We start from the raw sequence: 17,660 nt of genomic DNA, 5'->3' as shown, positions 1-17,660 counted from the left end.
CACCCAATACTCTTTCAGCCTTTTCTCTTGCCTCATTCATCTAACTGTGTTTTCAAGTAAATGATGACTCCTGGCAACCTCCTGGACAAGTTCCTACAGTTTTCCTGGCAAGATTTCAGAAGTGATTTACCATTGCCTGTTTCCTAAGGCTGAGACAGAATGACTGGTCCAAGGTCAATCAGCTGGCTTGGTGTCAAAGGTGGGATTAGAACACACACTGTCTCTCAGTTTCTACCTGATGCCTTAATCGCTACACCAAACTGGCTCTCTGATCTCTACCATATACACTCATGGATAAGCAGAGAATTTTAGGTGTCAAAAAGTACTCCCAGAATTGTGTTCAGCTTATCCACAAATGGGCTGATCTGAAAGTATACGCTGTAACACTTTTTGAAAGTACCTGTATTCTCTGTATATACTCGTAGATAAGCTAATCCTCAATATTTTAACCAAAATATCACACAAAATGCAGCTCAGCTTATCTGAGGATGGCACATTTTTCATGGTATTTTGGTTTAAATTTGGAGGATTAGCTTATCCACCGATGGACATATCCATGAGTCCATGGTATCCATGATAGTGGTCTCATCTCCATGCACTTTACTAATCTTGGTGGGAGCTACTGTGAGGACAGAGCTCCTTGTGAATTATATTGCTCCCTCCGAGGAAGAAGTTATGCCAATTTATTTCTGATAACTCTTTGGATAAATTTAATAATTCCTTCTGATCCTTTCCATCCGTTCTCCTGCTTTGCCATCCCATTCTCTGCTGGTAGTCTCTGCAGACTCCCTGACTGGATCAAGACAAATATAAATCCCTTTTAATCTTTAATAATGACACTAAAGCATTTTCCCCATTGCTTTCTAAAACAAAAGGAGGCCTTCCTCTTCCCTGCTTGTAAGGGCTGGAACATGAAAGAAGAGCTTTCCCTTTGGCTCTGCCATCTCCACCCCTCCCCGTGCCTAGTAGGACAGAATTGTCCCTTCTAAAGCTTTCTCCTCTGTTCCATAGTTCCTGTTCCTCCTCCATTATTTTCTTTAGATGGATACCTGCTTTCTCTTTTGCTTGCTGTCTAATGAATTCAGGAGCTAATCACTGCAAGGAGCTTATTTACACAATTGTGTCAGTTTTTTATGTGTGCTTACTTTCCACTTCAAAGGTCCTGGTTTAACAAAGATTTCTTTAGGTGAAATGAGCATTTCTTGTTATGCCTCAGGGAAAGCTAGGTGCTTGAATCTGCCTGCACATGCGCAGGTGCATTATGTGAGAAATGATGTGAGTCATCCTTCAGTCATCAAGTCTTTCGAGGAGAAGTCTGTGTAGAAGATTGATATAGGACCTAAGTATGTCTGCCTGTCTGTCTCTATTTCTCTCGCATTGGGTTTCAAGCAGAGACTATTCTTTGCTCCTTCCCATAATTGCTAATGGATAGAGAACCAACATGGTATTCTAGCATTAGATTGGTACTGGAAAGATCCAACTAAACATGAAATTCGCTGAATAATTTTTGGCAAATCTGTACCTCTTAATATGACCTGATTCACATTGTGAAGAATGGGATGAAAGAAAACAATAACATCACCTTGAACTCTAGATGAGATGGGCTATAAATGCATACATAAAGGGGGAGTGGGGTGGGTGAAATCTGTACCCTCAGTTTTGATCTTTTGACTTTCATTTGTAGTCATTAATTACAAGGAAAGTGTTATCAGATCTGTAGTCAAAATTCAGTCCCATTAAAATGTACCAACTTAGCAATCAGGACATCTATCACACCTGTCCCTGTTGCTCATTTAGAGCTTCTTTTTAATATGGATTTGCTTTAGCCTCTCTAATTTATTTGCTGTTGGAATAGCCCTTTGAGGTAGGCTAGAAAGAGTTTAAATAACTTCATCCTAATTCTGAATATTGGTCCCTTGGTGGGGAAATTCAGGTCAATGCCAATTATTTACCTGAAACAAAATATGACGCTGAAGGATTGTTGTAAAGGCAAATAGACATACAAAAATTTTACACAGTTTAGAGGAGAAATTAAATGAATAGTAGTGATAGACCTGATCCTTGTGTGTATGTCTAAATTTCTATATTTTTAATTAGGTGATTTTTTTATTTCAAAATGAATGCTAGTACACTCTTAATTAGCAATTTGCAATTTAAGACCAAAGGAAATCCCACAGAGAAAGAATCTGAAACCAGGTTTTGGTAACTCTAGTAATATTCTTTTTTCACTGAATGCAGGCTTCAGGGGGTATGTGATATTGCTGGGCTGTAAAGCCTGAGGAGCAAAGTTGTTTTTTGTCTCAAGTGTCCCCTCCCCCCAAAAAATATTCCAATTCCATTTTCTACTCTTTGTCCCAATGCCAGAGGGAGTAGAATTTTGTGCTAAGTAATGTAGCACTAATTCAGAAGATTTTGTTCAGTTTACAGTATATGCTTACCTTATACCATGCAAATGTTAGTGTTTTGAATGTCATTTTATTTTCATTTCCCCCCCCCCCTCAAATTCATTTCTGCTCTGAAAATTATCTTTGCAGATAATTGGTTTATGCACTATGAATTCTAATGTTAGAAGAGACCATGAACATGCACACCAACAATACCATTTCCTGGTTTTCCAGCCAAGTTTGATACCAAAATATAGGAAACTACAAGTTTGATACCAAAATATAGGAAACTATATAGAAAAAAAGCAGCAGCCTTGGGAGGAGGTGGAGTCAGCTGCATGGAGGAGGAGGAGGAGGAGGAGGAGGAGGAGGAGGAGGAGGAGGAGGAGGAGGAGGAGGAGGAGGAATCAAGTAGGCTGAGGAATCAAGCAGGCTAGCCATGAGCCGATCTACAACTGCTTTGGCAGCTACCTGTGCTGGCAGCAGCAAAAAGCAAAAAAATCCATTGCGGCACCCCGTGGAAGAAGACGAATTACAGCCCCAACGTGGTTGGGTTGACTTTATACAATTGCTGGGTGTCCGGAGAAGCCATTGATGAGCTGCACGAGAGGTACCTGGAGAAGTGGACTCAGCTCTTTGAGGAGCATAAGGCCAAGTACGGGCTGCCCCAAGACAAGAGACCTAACGATCACCTAGCCGGCCACACTGGACCAGCTTGGGATACGGAGGGGCAATATTTTTTAGAGAATGTTTGTTGTGGGTATGTGTATGTATGTAGATGAATGGTGGCCCTGTTAGGTATAAATTTTATTATTGTATTTAGGGCGTATGAATGTGAATTATTTTTATTTTTATGTACATTAATTGAGTGTGAATGTGTATTGAGTGTTTGTGGTAGGAGAATGGTGGAGTTGGGGGCGGAGCCTGGTGCCCCCTCTGCTGAGTGCAATAGCAAAAGCGGGGAGGTGTGTAGGACTTATCCTTGGGCTTGGTCTGTGTGGAAAGCTAGTCCGGTCAGGAAGGGAGAGGGTTGGTGAGGGTGGGGGTACTCCGGGGAGGGGAGAAGGTCGGAGCATCTCGGTTATGACTGGGATGGGGAGATATGGCGGGAGCCGAGGGGCAGGCCATCTTTGGGGAACGAGGACTCGCTATATTAGAGCGATTCCTTGTTCCGGCCCCTCAAAAGGCCCATCCTGTAGTACTGGTGACGGGAGTACAGAGCCCTGGTTGTAGGCTGCTGTTGCTTAATGCCAGGTCCATTGTCAACAAAGCCCCCCTTGTCCATGATTTAATATTGGACAGCGGGGCGGACCTGACATGTATAACCGAAACCTGGCTGGGCCCTGAGGGGGGTGTTTCCCTCTCAGAGATGTGCCCGGACGGGTTCGTGGTGCTTCATCAGCCTCGACATCAGGGCAGGGGTGGGGGAGTGGCAGTCATGGCTCGGTGGTCCTTGAGTCCTCGTGGGATTCCTGCTCCGGAGGTTGTTGGGTGTGAGTCCCTCCTATTGAAGTTGGGTTCACGGGTTCAGTTGGGCTTGCTGCTGATGTACCTACCTCCCAGCTGCGTTGCAACAGCCCTGCCTGTGCTGCTGGAGTCAGTAGCCGGGTTGGCGGTGGAGTTCCCCAGACTTATGGTACTGGGGGACTTTAACCTGCCATCACTCCGCGAACGCTCAGAGGCGGTGCAAGAGTTCATGGCTTCCATGGCAACCATGGACCTGACCCAGGTAATCCAGGATCCGACTCATAGGGGTGGTCACACACTCGACCTTGTGTTTCTCTCGGGGCAATGGAGACATGATCTGGAATTAAGGGGAATACAGATCTCGCCCTTGTCATGGACAGATCATTTCCTATTGAGGCTGGACTTCAGAGCATCACTTCCCCATCACAGGGAGAGGGAGCCGACTAGGTGGTTCTGCCCCAGGCGCCTAATGGACCCAGATCGGTTCCAGGAGGAGCTTGGGGAAATACCTGACTCCCTTGTCCACAACTCGTCTGGGTCCCTGGTTGCGGCCTGGAATGAGGCGGCGTCCGGGGCCCTTGATCAAATTGCGCCTTTGCGACCTCTCTGTGGTGGTGGTCCCCGGAGGGCGCCTTGGTTTACTGAGGAGCTCCGGGAGATGAAGCACCACAAGAGACGTCTAGAGTGACGTTGGAGGGCCAGTAACTCTGAATCTGACCGATCACTATGAAGAGCCTATCTTAGAACTTATTTAGTGGCGATAAGGGCGGCAAAGCGTGTTCACTTTTCCGCACTTATTGTGTCCGCAGAATCTTGCCCGGCCGCCTTGTTTAGGGTGACCCGCTCCCTTCTTAAAGTGGAGGAGGCGGAGGAACCCTTGCAGGGGAGAGCTGAGGAGTTTGTTCAGTTTCTTTCGGACAAAATCGCTCAGATTCAGAGAGACCTGGACTCTGACTGGGCAGTGCCAGCCGAGTTGCCGGGGGCTGGTCTTAGTCATGTTATCTGGAGCGAGTTTGAGCCTGTAACCCCTGATGAAGTGGATAAGGCCATGAGGGCAATGAATGCCACCACCTGTTTATTGGACCTGTGCCCCTCCTGGCTGGTTTCTGCCAGTAGGGAGGTGACACGAGGCTGGCTCCAGGCGATAATCAAGACCCCTTGATGGAGGGGTCTTTCCCACAACCTTTAAAGGAAGCGGTGGTGAGGCCCCTCCTCAAGAAGCCTTCCCTGGACCCAGTTGTTTTGAAGAACTTTCGTCCCGTCTCCAACCTCCCCTTTGTGGGGAAGGTTGTAGAGAAGGTGGTGGCGTCCCAACTCTTGCGATCCTTGGATGAAACTAATTATCTGGACCCTTTTCAATCTGTTTTCAGGCCCGGCTACAGCACTGAGACTGCTTTGGTCGCACTGACCGATGACCTCTGGCGAGCCCGGGATAGGGGTCATTATCTTGGTGCTTCTTGACCTCTCAGCTGCTTTCGATACCATCGACCATGGTATCCTTCTGCGTCTTCTCGGAGAGGTGGGGGTGGGCGGCACCGTATTGCGGTGGTTCTCCTCCTACCTCTCTGACAGGTCGCAGTCGGTGTTGGCGGGCGGACAGAGATCGACCCCTAGGAGCCTCGATCATGGGGTGCCTCAGGGCTCGGTCCTGTCCCCCCTCCTTTTTAACATCTACATGAAACCGCTGGGTGAGATCATTTGGCGACACGGGGTGAGGTATCATCAGTACGTGGATGATACCCAATTGTATATCTCCACCCCGTGTCCTTTCAGTGAAGCAGTCGACATAATGTGCCAGTGCCTGGAAGATGTGATGGTCTGGATGGGGGTGAACAGGCTTAGATTCAACCCTGACAAGACCAAGTGGCTCTGGGTCTTGCCTCCCAAAGGTCAACTTGATGGTCCATCATTAGTCCTGGGGGGGGGGTAAATTTACCTCCCTCACTGCAGGCACGCAACTTGGGTGTCCTCCTGGACTCACAGCTAAATTTGGAACAAAATCTATCGGCTGTGGCCAGGGGGACCTTTGCCCAGGTTCGCCTGGTGCACCAATTGTGGCCTTATTTGGACCGGGAGGCTTTACTCCTTGTCATATCAAGATGACTCCTTGTCATCTCATGCCCTTGTCATCTCAAGACTGGATTACTGTAACGCGCTCTACATGGGGCTACCCTTGAAGAGCGTTTGGAGGCTGCAGTTGGTTCAGAATGCAGCCGCGAGAGCGATTGTGGGCGCGCCAAGGTACGCCCACGTGTCACCTATCCTCCGCGAGCTGCACTGGCTTCCTGTGGGTCTCCGGATGCAATTCAAGGTGTTGGTTATCACCTTTAAAGCCCTTCATGGCATAGGACCAGGTTACTTACAGGATCGCATACTGCCACACAGTTCCCAGAGACCGGTGAGGTCCCACAGATTGGGCCTCCTTCAGGTCCCATCGGCCAGACAATGTTGGCTGGCGGGCCCTCGGGGAAGGGCCTTTTCTGTGGTGGCTCCGACCTGGTGGAATCAACTTCCCCCCAAGATTCGAACTACTCCCACCCTGCCGGCCTTTAAGAAAGCCATTAAAACTCTTCTGTTCCGGCAAGCCTGGGGCTGATGTCCCCGGGGGGGGGGCGGGATATGATTGGACACGCTGTATGGATGTATTTATTTTATTGTTTTATTGTCATATTATTGTTTTAAATTTTGTACGCCGCCCTGAGTCCCTTGGGATTGGGCGGCATATAAATTTTAGAAATAAATAAATAAATAACTATGGTCAAGCAGGCTGTCTCTCTCTCTCTCTCTCTCTCTCTCTCTCTCTCTCTCTCTCTCTCTCCCTCTCTCTCTCTCTCTCTCTCTGCCAATCATTGATGACAGCACTAGCCTCCCATTTTAGCTAGTGATGTAGTGGGCAGTAGAAATGTATGTATGTATTTGTAGCAGGACATTTGTAGAAGGATAGCTCTCCAATCAGTGCTGCCATTCCTGCACAATCTGCTGCTAAAGCCTAGAGATTGGATACCTTAAAAACAGGAAGGACAACTAAAGAATAGCAATAAGAAAAATCTGGAGAGGTAATTTCATTTTCTTGAAATACTAGTTTCACTGCTTTTCCCCCTTTGCCTCTGCATTGATGATACCCTATATTTCAGTTGCAGATAGCGATATCTTTCTAAACCAATAACTTGAAGCTATAACCAGGTGGCTTTCTGCATCAGCTATGGTAAAAAAAAATGTTGTCCAGAATCAACCCAGAAGAAGACATTCTGTGTAGGTGCAACTGAAATGAGTCTAGTTTGATTTTTGGTCTGCTGTGGGAAAATGTAGGTAGTTTTATGTTCTTGATTCCTTCTTTGGAACCAGTTGAACTAGTTTGATCTTCAAGTTTATCTAGTTGTTTATATGTTGAGGTCCCAATAAGCAGGACTCTGGATGGACTCCGAAAAAAGAATCCACCCAGGGTCCTGCTTAGGACATAATATAAAATAATGTGTAACAGGAAAAAAAATTGCTCCACAATGGACCGAATAATCATACATGTTCCTTGTTTGGCAGGCCTATAGCTAGGAGTCCTCAAAATCAAAACATTTTGAAGCAAACAACTCAGATCAGATGTGAGTATTCATCTCCTCTTCCAATAGTCATATTCCTAGGAGATCACTGGGAACATGGCTGTTATTCAGTTCATCTTTGTTATAATCAGCTTCTACATATCGGATTTTCATGGAGATTTCATAGATACCTTTCAATTTACAGGAACTCAGATCAAATGTGCATTTGATTGATTGCATCTCATATAGTCTCATTTTTTATAAATGGAAGCCATTGTATGAGAATGTATACAATATGCTCTCAAGTTTAGCCAATGGTCCAAAATAGCAGGGGCTGGGAGACTATAATTCTTCCACCTTCTAATGCCCTCTTTGCTGGGTTATTATCAACAACAGAACTTTTCACATGCTAAAATAATCTTCCAGGGCTGAAATGATACCAAAACACCTCCTGGCAGAGCTTTGCTCTATTAGGGAGGACCAGTCACATAATCTGCTGGTTAGGAGTACATTCTTAGTTTTCACCTCTGCCTTTATATATAGAAATGCCTACAAGAAGCCTCCACTTGAGAGATTCTTTCATCTCAAATGTGGTATGTTTTATTAATAAAACTTAATAAATCTTCTGCAATTTGTGCCCCTCAAAATCCTTAAATGTTTTCATTAAATTATAAACCATGTAATCTTTAACTAGTCTTTTTAATTTGTACCCAGTGCTGCTCCTCATACAAATAATATTCATAGAGCAAAATGTAATCTCAGCTCCATTCTTTCAAACTAAAATATATGGAAGAGCATTTAAGCCTTCTCTCCCCTTCCTTAGAATAACATCTAATGTGCTGCAACAGTTCTCCCATTGTACCCCATAGCGGTACCCATTCTTTCTGAACATTTTTGCCCAGAATACTGTCCAATCCATTGATTCAAAACTATATTCGGGAGTGCTTAATCGCTGTTAAGATTTTTTTAATTTTTATTATTTATATCCCACCGTTATTACTTTTATAAACAACTCAAGGTGGTGAGCATTTCTAATAATTTCTCTTCCTATTTTCCCCACAGTAACAACCCTGTGAGGTGAGTTGGGATGAAAGAGAGTGATTGGCCCAAGATCACCCAGCTGGCTTGCATGCCTAAGGCAGGACTAGAACGCATGATCTTCCTGTTTCTAGCCTGGTGCCTTAACCATACTGGGACTATTTAGAGAAGTGTGATACTTCAAGCCATGACTGTGTTCCAGCCATGCTATCTAGGAGATTATGTGAATAGACTTTCAGTACATCTGGAGTAAAGTGCTTTAAGCACTGAGATCAGTGGAATTCAAAAATGCATTTCACTGTCCTTCAGTGGCAAATTGCTTATGTAGAAAAAATAAAACTGAGGATTCCCTCAAGTTGACTTTGGCTTCTGGTAGCTACATTGGCCATAGCATTCAAGTGGTTTCCATTGTTATCTTCTGGGAAAGATTGATAGATGAATCAATCTTTTTATTCTAGCCTAATGTGGTTGTCTCTTCTCCAGGTTCTTTTTTGAGAGATGACAATAGGGAATAGGTTTTGGCATTTGAGCTAAATGCAGTGAAGAACAGAAAGACACAAACACTGACTCAGCAAAGGGTGCTTTATGCACTTAAGTATTTTTTTTAAAAAATAAGTCTGCACCATTCTTTAGATGATCAGAATTCTATTTCTTCAAAGCAAGGCTATCAGCATATTTGCTATGGTTAAAAAACTCTCCCAGAAAAAAGAAATGGGCACTACTCATCCTTGTCACATTGCAGCCTATCAAGGCCTGCTGGCTTCCAGATGCACTGAACTAGAATTCTCATGATGCCCATCCCATTTTTGGATGATGGGCATTATAGTCAAAATCCTGGAATTTCCAGACAATTACTGCTCAGAAAAGATAGCTGTCCTGTCCTTTAAAATGGAAGCAGAAATAACTTTTGAACAATAGGAAATGTGACAGAGCCTTACAACCTCCCTGTTCAGATTAGGCAAGATTTATCAGTCTAATAGAGAAGCTCTTAGCACCATTTATGCAATGGTAAAATAAATGCCTATTTCCTATGGGCAAACACTGAAAGCTTCATGCAAATGCACGTCCCTGTGTGCAGTTCTCTGAAAAGCAATTCATTTTCAGGGAACTTTTTCAGACTTGAATATTGGCTTAGGCAGGGCAGACAATATGATACCTCTCTGTGTAAGGTAATGAAACTGGACTTGGTGTCTGCATCTGAGAAAAGTAGTTGCAGCCAGGCAGAAACAATTTCCACTCTCAGTTCATCAAGGCTAAACTCATACTTTTTTTCCCAAAGGGCAGTAAAAGTTTACAATCCTAGAAATTTGAAGGAAGATGGATTCATTCATTCATTCATTCATTCATTCATTCATTCATTCATTCATTCATCCTTATACAGTTTACTCACAAACATCCAGGTTGGCATTCTAGGTGTCTGGCTAATTGAGACATAGGCAGCCTCGCCCCATCCAGGCCCTTAGCTTGCAAAGGGGGGGGGGATGTAGGAGAAAAGAAGAAGACAAGAGGCAGATGAGCAAGTGGGAAATAATGTCTGAGAATGTACAACTATTATGAGCAAGCAAGAGTGCTGTCAGTCAACTGCTAGGACCACAAGCTACCGTAAGCAGCCCATTGTGATATGATTCCAGCCTGGAACCTGGCTTGGACATGAGGAGTAGCTGCAGTGAGGCAGCACCTAGTCCAAACACACCTAAGAACTTTTGGAGGGAGGCAAAATATGCCACTTTACAAACTTTAAGACTTTTATTTGTTATATTTATTCATTATACCATCAAAGATTTATTTATGTAGCTACATTAACTGGGAGGGTGGAGTGAACCTAGAGCAGAAGTCTATTGTTAGGGAAGGTGTGTGCCACTAAAATGTTGTATGCAGCTATCAGCCATGCACTGGTTTGTCCAGTCCTTGGAAAAAAAAGAACCTCACACTATGCAAACTTTCTTGAGTTTTTTTTTTGTATTCTACCATATGCGTGCAAATACATAAAGGAAGAGAGTAAGAAAGAGCCAGAAAAAATCCTTATTACATGAACTTCAACGCATCTTTCAATTCTGCACATTTACTCATACTTTCACATAATACCACATAGTTTAGGAAGATCTCGCAAAACTGCTACAAATGTCATGGCTACCACTTTTATAAGACATTATGCAAGGTGCATTTATTTCATTTATTAAGATAAGATTAAGACCTTTATTGTCATTTTTTACTGTGGGCACACTGGCACACATTAAAAATGAAATTCTGTTGCTTGCTCTCAAAAGTGTATCCGTACATAACACACACATAAACATGCTATATGTGTATACTTACATATGTGTATACTTACACCCTTACATATAAATACATATATTAATCACTGTCCATCTTGAATACACAGCAGAAGGAGGAAGCTTAAGAGTTCACAAGGTCAATACTGTATGGAACAAAACTGTGACTGAATCTGGATGTTCTGCTTTGGATACCATGAAACCTTCTCCCAGGTTTCTCTCATTCGATGGAGAAAATGCAGACGTTGCTGTGCCTGCTTCACCAGTGTCTTGCTGTTGAGTGTCTTGCCAGCCTACTCGTTAACTGCACACCCAGAAATTTGATCCTGGTAACCATTTCCACAGTTGGTTATATTTTATTAAATTTATATACCACCCATTTGACTATTATATGAAGAAATTAAAGGGGAAAATCTGAACATTCACAAAATAATCGTTCCACAGTTCTTTGGAGTGAAATCCACCCTCCACTATATGTGTGGTTCCAATAAACTATAGAGGTAAACCCAAGTGGAAATTGCTAACAACCCCTACAGGCTTGAGCTAAATACACGAGACACCTTTCAGCCATCTGAGTCTATATTTAGCATTACTTGAAGTGATAGATTTTCTACAGAATTACTTTCCTTGTGTTGATATTTAATATCCAACCTTGGCTGCCTCCTCCCATAGTTATATTTGAGAAATACATCTATATGAAGACAATGGGACATTAAGGGGGTGGGATGTCTGGGGAGGTATGGCCACCCTCCCAGCTGAGCAGAGCTTTGGTCCTATTTCTCCACAATAAGCCTCATCAAGTTTTCAGGTTCCTGACATTGAAGTGTTTTCTTTTTATATTTTTAGCTTCTAAGAAGTGACAGCAGAAGAATGGAGCCGAAAGCTGGAGTTGGCATGTTTCCTGGGCAATACAAAGGGCATAGGGCTGGTTTTTATTGTTGTTCTGCTAGACCGTGGAAGCTTTACAATGACTGTGCTGCTGTTTTGCTTAGGAAAGGATTGTAGCACCTTCCCTCTGCTCACATTGTTTTCCTTTGCCTTATGTGGTGGATAATTTCTGGAGCTGGATGATAGATGTATGAAAATTACTGGATAGAACAGAGGATGGTGAGGTTCAGGTTGGGTACCGAGGAGTAATGAGTTTTTCTTCCTGATTTTGTAATAGAACAGTGGTTCTCAACCTTTCTAATGCCGCGACCCCATAATACAGTTCCCTATGTTGTGGTGACCCACAACCACTTATACATCACCGAGTGCCAGGGACTTGGCCAAAGAAAAGGGGGAAAAAATGGTGGACAGCCTTGTTTGGCGACCCCCGTGAAATGGTCATTCGACCCCAAATGGGGTCCCGACCCACAGGTTGAGAACCACTGTAATAGAAGGTTGAATGAATGAGAAATTTCCTGATGAAATGAAGAATTGGAGAACACATCTCTTTGGTTTGGTCTCACCATCTTTATAGCCATGAATCCAGCACTTCAGCAAATAAATTGAAAAGTATCGCTTTATTTAAAACAAAGTTATATAGTGTTCTAGACAGTGTGGGGAGATATAACTGATACAGAAAGTTGAAAGATTTAAACGTGAGGACTAAAATCTCTGAGCTCATGTGGCTAAAAATAGAGATTTCATGAGTATATTGTTTGAAACTAGAATATTAATCACATGCCTGACAAAGTTATATACTATAAAGAAAGGTGTTATCAATCACACCCTCAAACAATCAGCCAGTTCAAGAACCAAATAAAATATGTTGAACTCAACCAAAGAGATAAATGATAAAAACAAGGCTTACCCAAAGTTTTAAATAGAACTTTTGATGGGAACAATTATATGAATACATTGGATTTGCCTCCTACATATTTCACTCATTAATAAAATTCCTATAGCTAAGAGGTGGATTTATAATAAGGAGCCTCAGGTACTATTTTTGCAGCCTAGTACTTTCTCGGGCAATTTTAACCCAAATTGCTTTGTGCAAGAATGCTAGATATGGAATATAATTTAATATGCAATTTGGGGCATGGAAATTATTGCTGCTCTAGTGGGAATAAAATTATCTTTTCCCCTATCTAATTACAGGAAAAGTGTATCTTAAAAAGAACAAAAAATAAGCTATTACATACAGTACATCTTTAAAGTATTCAGGAATCTTTCCAACATATATCTCAAAACACAGACAAGTGTGTTTCTAAGCTATAGGATAGCTCTGAGAAATTTGGCTAACTCTTAACTGTGATGTGAAAGGTATTGTCAAGGTATACTATGAAATATGTACTGAGAAGAAAACTGTAAGGGGGGAAATTGCATAAAGTTTAAACACAAAGGTAGTCTTTAATGCAAAAAAAAAAAAATATGGAGCTAAAATGAATATTTTTAATGAGAGGGAAGCCAGACTGCCAGAGTTTTTTATTTTCTGTAATGTTGATCAGCCTGAAAGGTTATAAGCTGGACAAAGTACACGATGAATCAAAGGTTCATATAAAACAGCTGCAAGTATAATAGACAAAGAAAGGAGGGAAAAAAGAAACCAAAAACCAAATGAAAAAGAAAAAGAATGTTACTTGAGAGAGGAAGCCAATATGGTTTTTAAATGTGATGATTATTCTTAGAACTCTGGAATTAGTTGTTTAACATATTTATTGTTTCTTGCAGTTATTCTGTATCTGCCTAATAATTACTGTTTGGGTCCAGTTCTTCCATATCCTTCAGCATCAATCAGACATGACTTTAGACCATTTTGCAGACAACCATCAGCTATGATGGATCTTCTCTACACTTTTGTCTGAAAGATTGTCCCATCCCGATCCAGTTTAATGTTCCCCAGTTGCCTATCAATAGCAAGCACTGGAGGGCAGGTTAATAAAGGACACAGGACATCTAGTCGTAATCTTTCCCATGAGGTTAAATTGTAATACACACCCATTGAAACGAAAGTAATTATTTCCATTTTGAATATCTGCTTCTCAATTAAAATATGCATTCTATGCATCTCCATTTCCATTGCAAGTGAAAGAATGCTGTAATTTTTGCCTTAGCAGTTGCAGTTTTCTCTTGCTCCCTCCTCCTCTACATCCTCTCAACTCTGTTCCTGGTTATTGAATATTCAATTGCCTCTTTCTCCAGCTTGATCTGTGATCCTTTAATCCAGCTGCCCTAGAAATTTTACCAACCCAGATCAGCTCAGATCTCTCTCACAGATTAAGTCAAATTCCTGAAAGGTTTGCATTCTTCTTTTTCAACACTTTTTTCTTTGTCCTATTTTTACCCTTTGAACAATTATGCTAGGATTTGTTTGTTTATGGGAAATTTAGGACAAGCCTCTATGAAATAAATGAAGGCAAAGGAATTCCAGTAAATGTAATAAGGTTGCTATTAATAAATACCTTCATTTTATTCTTAAAATTTCCCCTAATTTAGATTAGCAATATATTCCAATAATCAGCAAAAATCAGGACTTCATTTATACTAGACGAGCTCTAGTTAAGCAGTATTCTAAATCTCATTCTTTTCCAGCCTGTTCATTACACCTTCTCCTTGTTCCTAAATTTTGTATTTTGATCTATCTTTTCTTTTTAAATTAAGAACATTAACCGATTTTAAATAAAATACGTTAGGCAAGCTTCTTTGAGGGCATTTGCTCATAAATGGGATGTACATCTCTGTATTAATATGTTGCATATACATTTTACAAATTACAGCAATATTTCACAGTGTGGTATGAACAAGGGAAAACCAGCATTATTCACATTGTGTTATGCATTTACTTGATTGAAACAATATTTTCCCTTTTCTGTTTATATTCATTTCATTTTTGCAGTCTCTCTGGAATATTTTAAATGACATTCCCTCTAGGCATCATTCAAACGGTTCCTTAGAAAATCTGCCAGCACTGTATCATTACCCTGAATCATGTGACTCTGTTTACTCAATCAAATACACAGGCCTACTATAAACACTTTAGAGAGTAACTTGATTGTGCCCTTGGGCCTCCTTACTTTGTGGATTCTGCTGCTCACACAATGTTGATGATGCAATACATTTTTTTTTATCTCTAACAATTAGCAGCAGTAGAGATGTCCATGGAAACCCAGGGGAAGCAGTTAAGAATGGAGTTATTCCAGAAACAAATTTGTGGTAAATGCCCCCATATCATTTTTATATGATTTTTATTGAAATTTTTAAAAGAGGAGATTAAAAACTAATATAAGGATAAAAAAGAAAAGAAAGCAAATAGACCTAGAATGAAAGCAAAAAGTTTAAGAAAACAAGAAACAACATGAGAAAAAGAAAGAAAAAAGATACAAAGAAGTGGTTTCTGATATTCCTGTTATAAGTGCAATTATATTTTAACCTCCCTCTCTAATGCAGTGGTTCCTGGCCTTTTCTATACCCCGCACCCCTAGAACACTTCTGATATATTCTCGCACCCCTTACAAAAGTTTGAAATAACGGCAATGAATTATGCATATACATTTTGAAAACCCAAATTTTCGCACCCCCTGGAATATTGTATTGTATCCCCAGGGGGTGCAAGCACCCCTGATTGGGAACCCCTGCTCTAAAGTTACATTATAATACTCTTTTTTAAAATAATCTATATCAGACATGTCGAACACAAGGCCCGGGGGTCTGACGTGGCCCGCAAAGTGGTTTCATGTGGCCCGCAAAGCCATGCTGGAAACAGTGAGGGAACGGCCTCTGCTGCCTTGGCCCTGGCCCAGGCTGGCCAGGAGCCAATGTACAATTTTGTGGTGGCCATCTATGCTGAAATGCATTCAGTCTTAGCTCCACAAGGCCATCTGGAAACAGCGAGGAACCAGCCCCTGCCGCGTCGGCCCCACCCCCTGGGTGCATGCTGGGGAGGTGTCACCCATTGTGAGGAATGAAGCAATGCACCATTGCCTGGAAGTGGCCAGCAAATGGCCCTTGCCTACTTCACATATCCGGCTTGATGGGCACTGCTCTGGTCTGCCAGAGATCCTCAGATCTGTTCTACTCCTGCCCAGGCCCCACCGTCACCCTTGACGTTAATGATGTAGAGTTGGCCATGCCTACCCAGTAGGCCACACCTACTCCATCCATGCCCACCCAGTAGGCTGCACCCACCCAGCCCCCCAAGGGCAAACGCAGTGCTGATGCGGCCCTCATTAAAATTGAGTTTTACACCCCTGATCTATATTGTCAGTTTTTTAGACAATATTTTTTTTAGCTTTTTTAAGCATGATAAAAATGTTCCTTCATGTTGTTCACATTTTCAACATACATTTGAAGCACCTGTATTTATTCTAGATACTTTCTCTGGCATCAACAATGCATCATTTTATAAACATTCTCTTTCAGATCATAACATATCAATTTCAACCTTTTTAATCATGTAGTTCCATATTTGTCTATCTGTATATTATAACCAACATTCTTAGTCCACTTTATCATACATTCTTTAACCTGTGCTTCTTCTATTTCATATTTCACAAAAATATGTACTTTTTACCAATTATATGTTCATCTTCAGTGCATAATTATACTTTCAATTCTGTCTTAGCATACATATTTTGTTCATTTTGAGTCTTTCTGATAATTGTAAATGAGAAATCCATATAATTCTATCCTTCTCATGGAACAGGAGCCATAAGTTTAAGAGGGCCCTCAGATTGGGCACAGCCATAAGTCTAGAAGGACCCTCAGATTGCATCTGTCTGGGACAGTGCAGCCCCATTCAACACCAAAGATGCCATAGTCCCAAAATCCAGAGCCATTCAATTTGCCAGAGTTCAACTGAAGCTTGTTGTTCCCCATCCAGATCCTCACAGCATCCAGACACCAGAGAGCACTACTTAATTTACCAGGGCCAGAGATATATAAATGGGTATCATCAGCATACTGTTGATACCTCAAAAGAGCATAGTGATGAAACTTCACCACATGGCATTGGATCAGCTCACTTAGTGGCCTCATGTAGATGTTAAAAAGGAGAGGAGAGAGCACAGAACTCTATGCACTTCTCCTCCCCAATCATCCTCAATTAGAATAAGAGCCATGGTGGCACAGTGGTTAGAATGCAGTATTGCAGGCTAATTCTGCCAACTGCCAGCAGTTCGATTCTGACCAACTCAAGGTTGACTCAACTTTCCATCTTTCCAAGGTCAGTAAAATGAGGACTCAGATTATGGGGGGGGCAGTATGTTGACTCTGTAAACCAGAGGTCCCCAACCTTTTGGGCACCAGGGATTGGTTACATGGAGAGAGGTTTTTCTATGGACCGGAGGGGTTTTGTGTGCTGCCTGCATCCTGTGGATGGGGCTTTCCTTGTTTATGTGGACCAGTTGCTGGCATGTTGTGGCCCAATACCGATCCACAGACCAGGAGTTGGGGACCCCTGCTGTAAATTGCTTAAAGAGGTTATCAAGCATTATGAAGCAGTATATAAGTGTAAATGCTATTGCTATAATTCCCAAAGGAAAGAAACAAACCAACACAGAATCATGCCACCCACCCACCCTATCCTCTGAACCGATCCAGAAGAATACCATGGTTGATGGTATCAAAAGCCACCAAGAGGTCAAGTAGGGCAAGGATGGATGAACTACTCCCATCTCGTCCATGCCAGAAGAAATCCAAAAACATGACCAATGCTGTTTCTGTAATGGAATGGCTTCTGATATTTTTCACAGCAGTTATAGGTACAATTATATAAGTACAATTATATTTTAACCTTTCTCTCTAAAATTCATCATAATACTCTTCCTTTTATAATCTGTCCAGTCTAGTCATCAAAGTCATAAATCACAAGTATTTTTTTTTATTTTTAAGCAAAAAGTCGACAAGATATTTCCATCAATTAATTTAGGTAGTGTTTTTTTTTTCTAATCAAAGAAGATAAATCATCCATCTTGGCAAGATCTGTCAGTTTCACCAATCATTGCTCCTATGCTAATATGGGCAGTGTTGAATCTTTCCATCTC

At 41.9% G+C, this 17,660-nt stretch overlaps 1 protein-coding gene across 5 annotated transcripts in view; it reads left to right on the top strand.

The window, feature by feature from the left end:
- ELFN2 (extracellular leucine rich repeat and fibronectin type III domain containing 2) overlaps positions 1 to 17,660 on the top strand; it is a 207,979-nt gene that overhangs the window by 170,961 nt on the left and 19,358 nt on the right. Inside the window, exon 3 of one of the 5 annotated variants that reach the window (XM_039360486.1) lies at positions 7,389 to 7,447. The exons of 3 other annotated variants lie outside the window; for them this stretch is intronic. The gene's annotated coding sequence lies outside the window, so the exon portion shown is untranslated. Of the gene's footprint in view, positions 1 to 7,388; positions 7,448 to 13,565; positions 14,833 to 17,660 lie in introns of those variants that run through there. One more of the 5 variants, XM_039360503.1, reaches the window with a different exon arrangement.

This window comes from Crotalus tigris, unplaced genomic scaffold (genome assembly GCF_016545835.1).
Source record: "Crotalus tigris isolate CLP2741 ecotype Arizona unplaced genomic scaffold, ASM1654583v1 scf7180000017577.548942, whole genome shotgun sequence".
In the NCBI taxonomy this organism is placed as follows: domain Eukaryota; kingdom Metazoa; phylum Chordata; class Lepidosauria; order Squamata; family Viperidae; genus Crotalus; species Crotalus tigris.
This window is presented reverse-complemented; position numbering and strand designations above follow the sequence as displayed.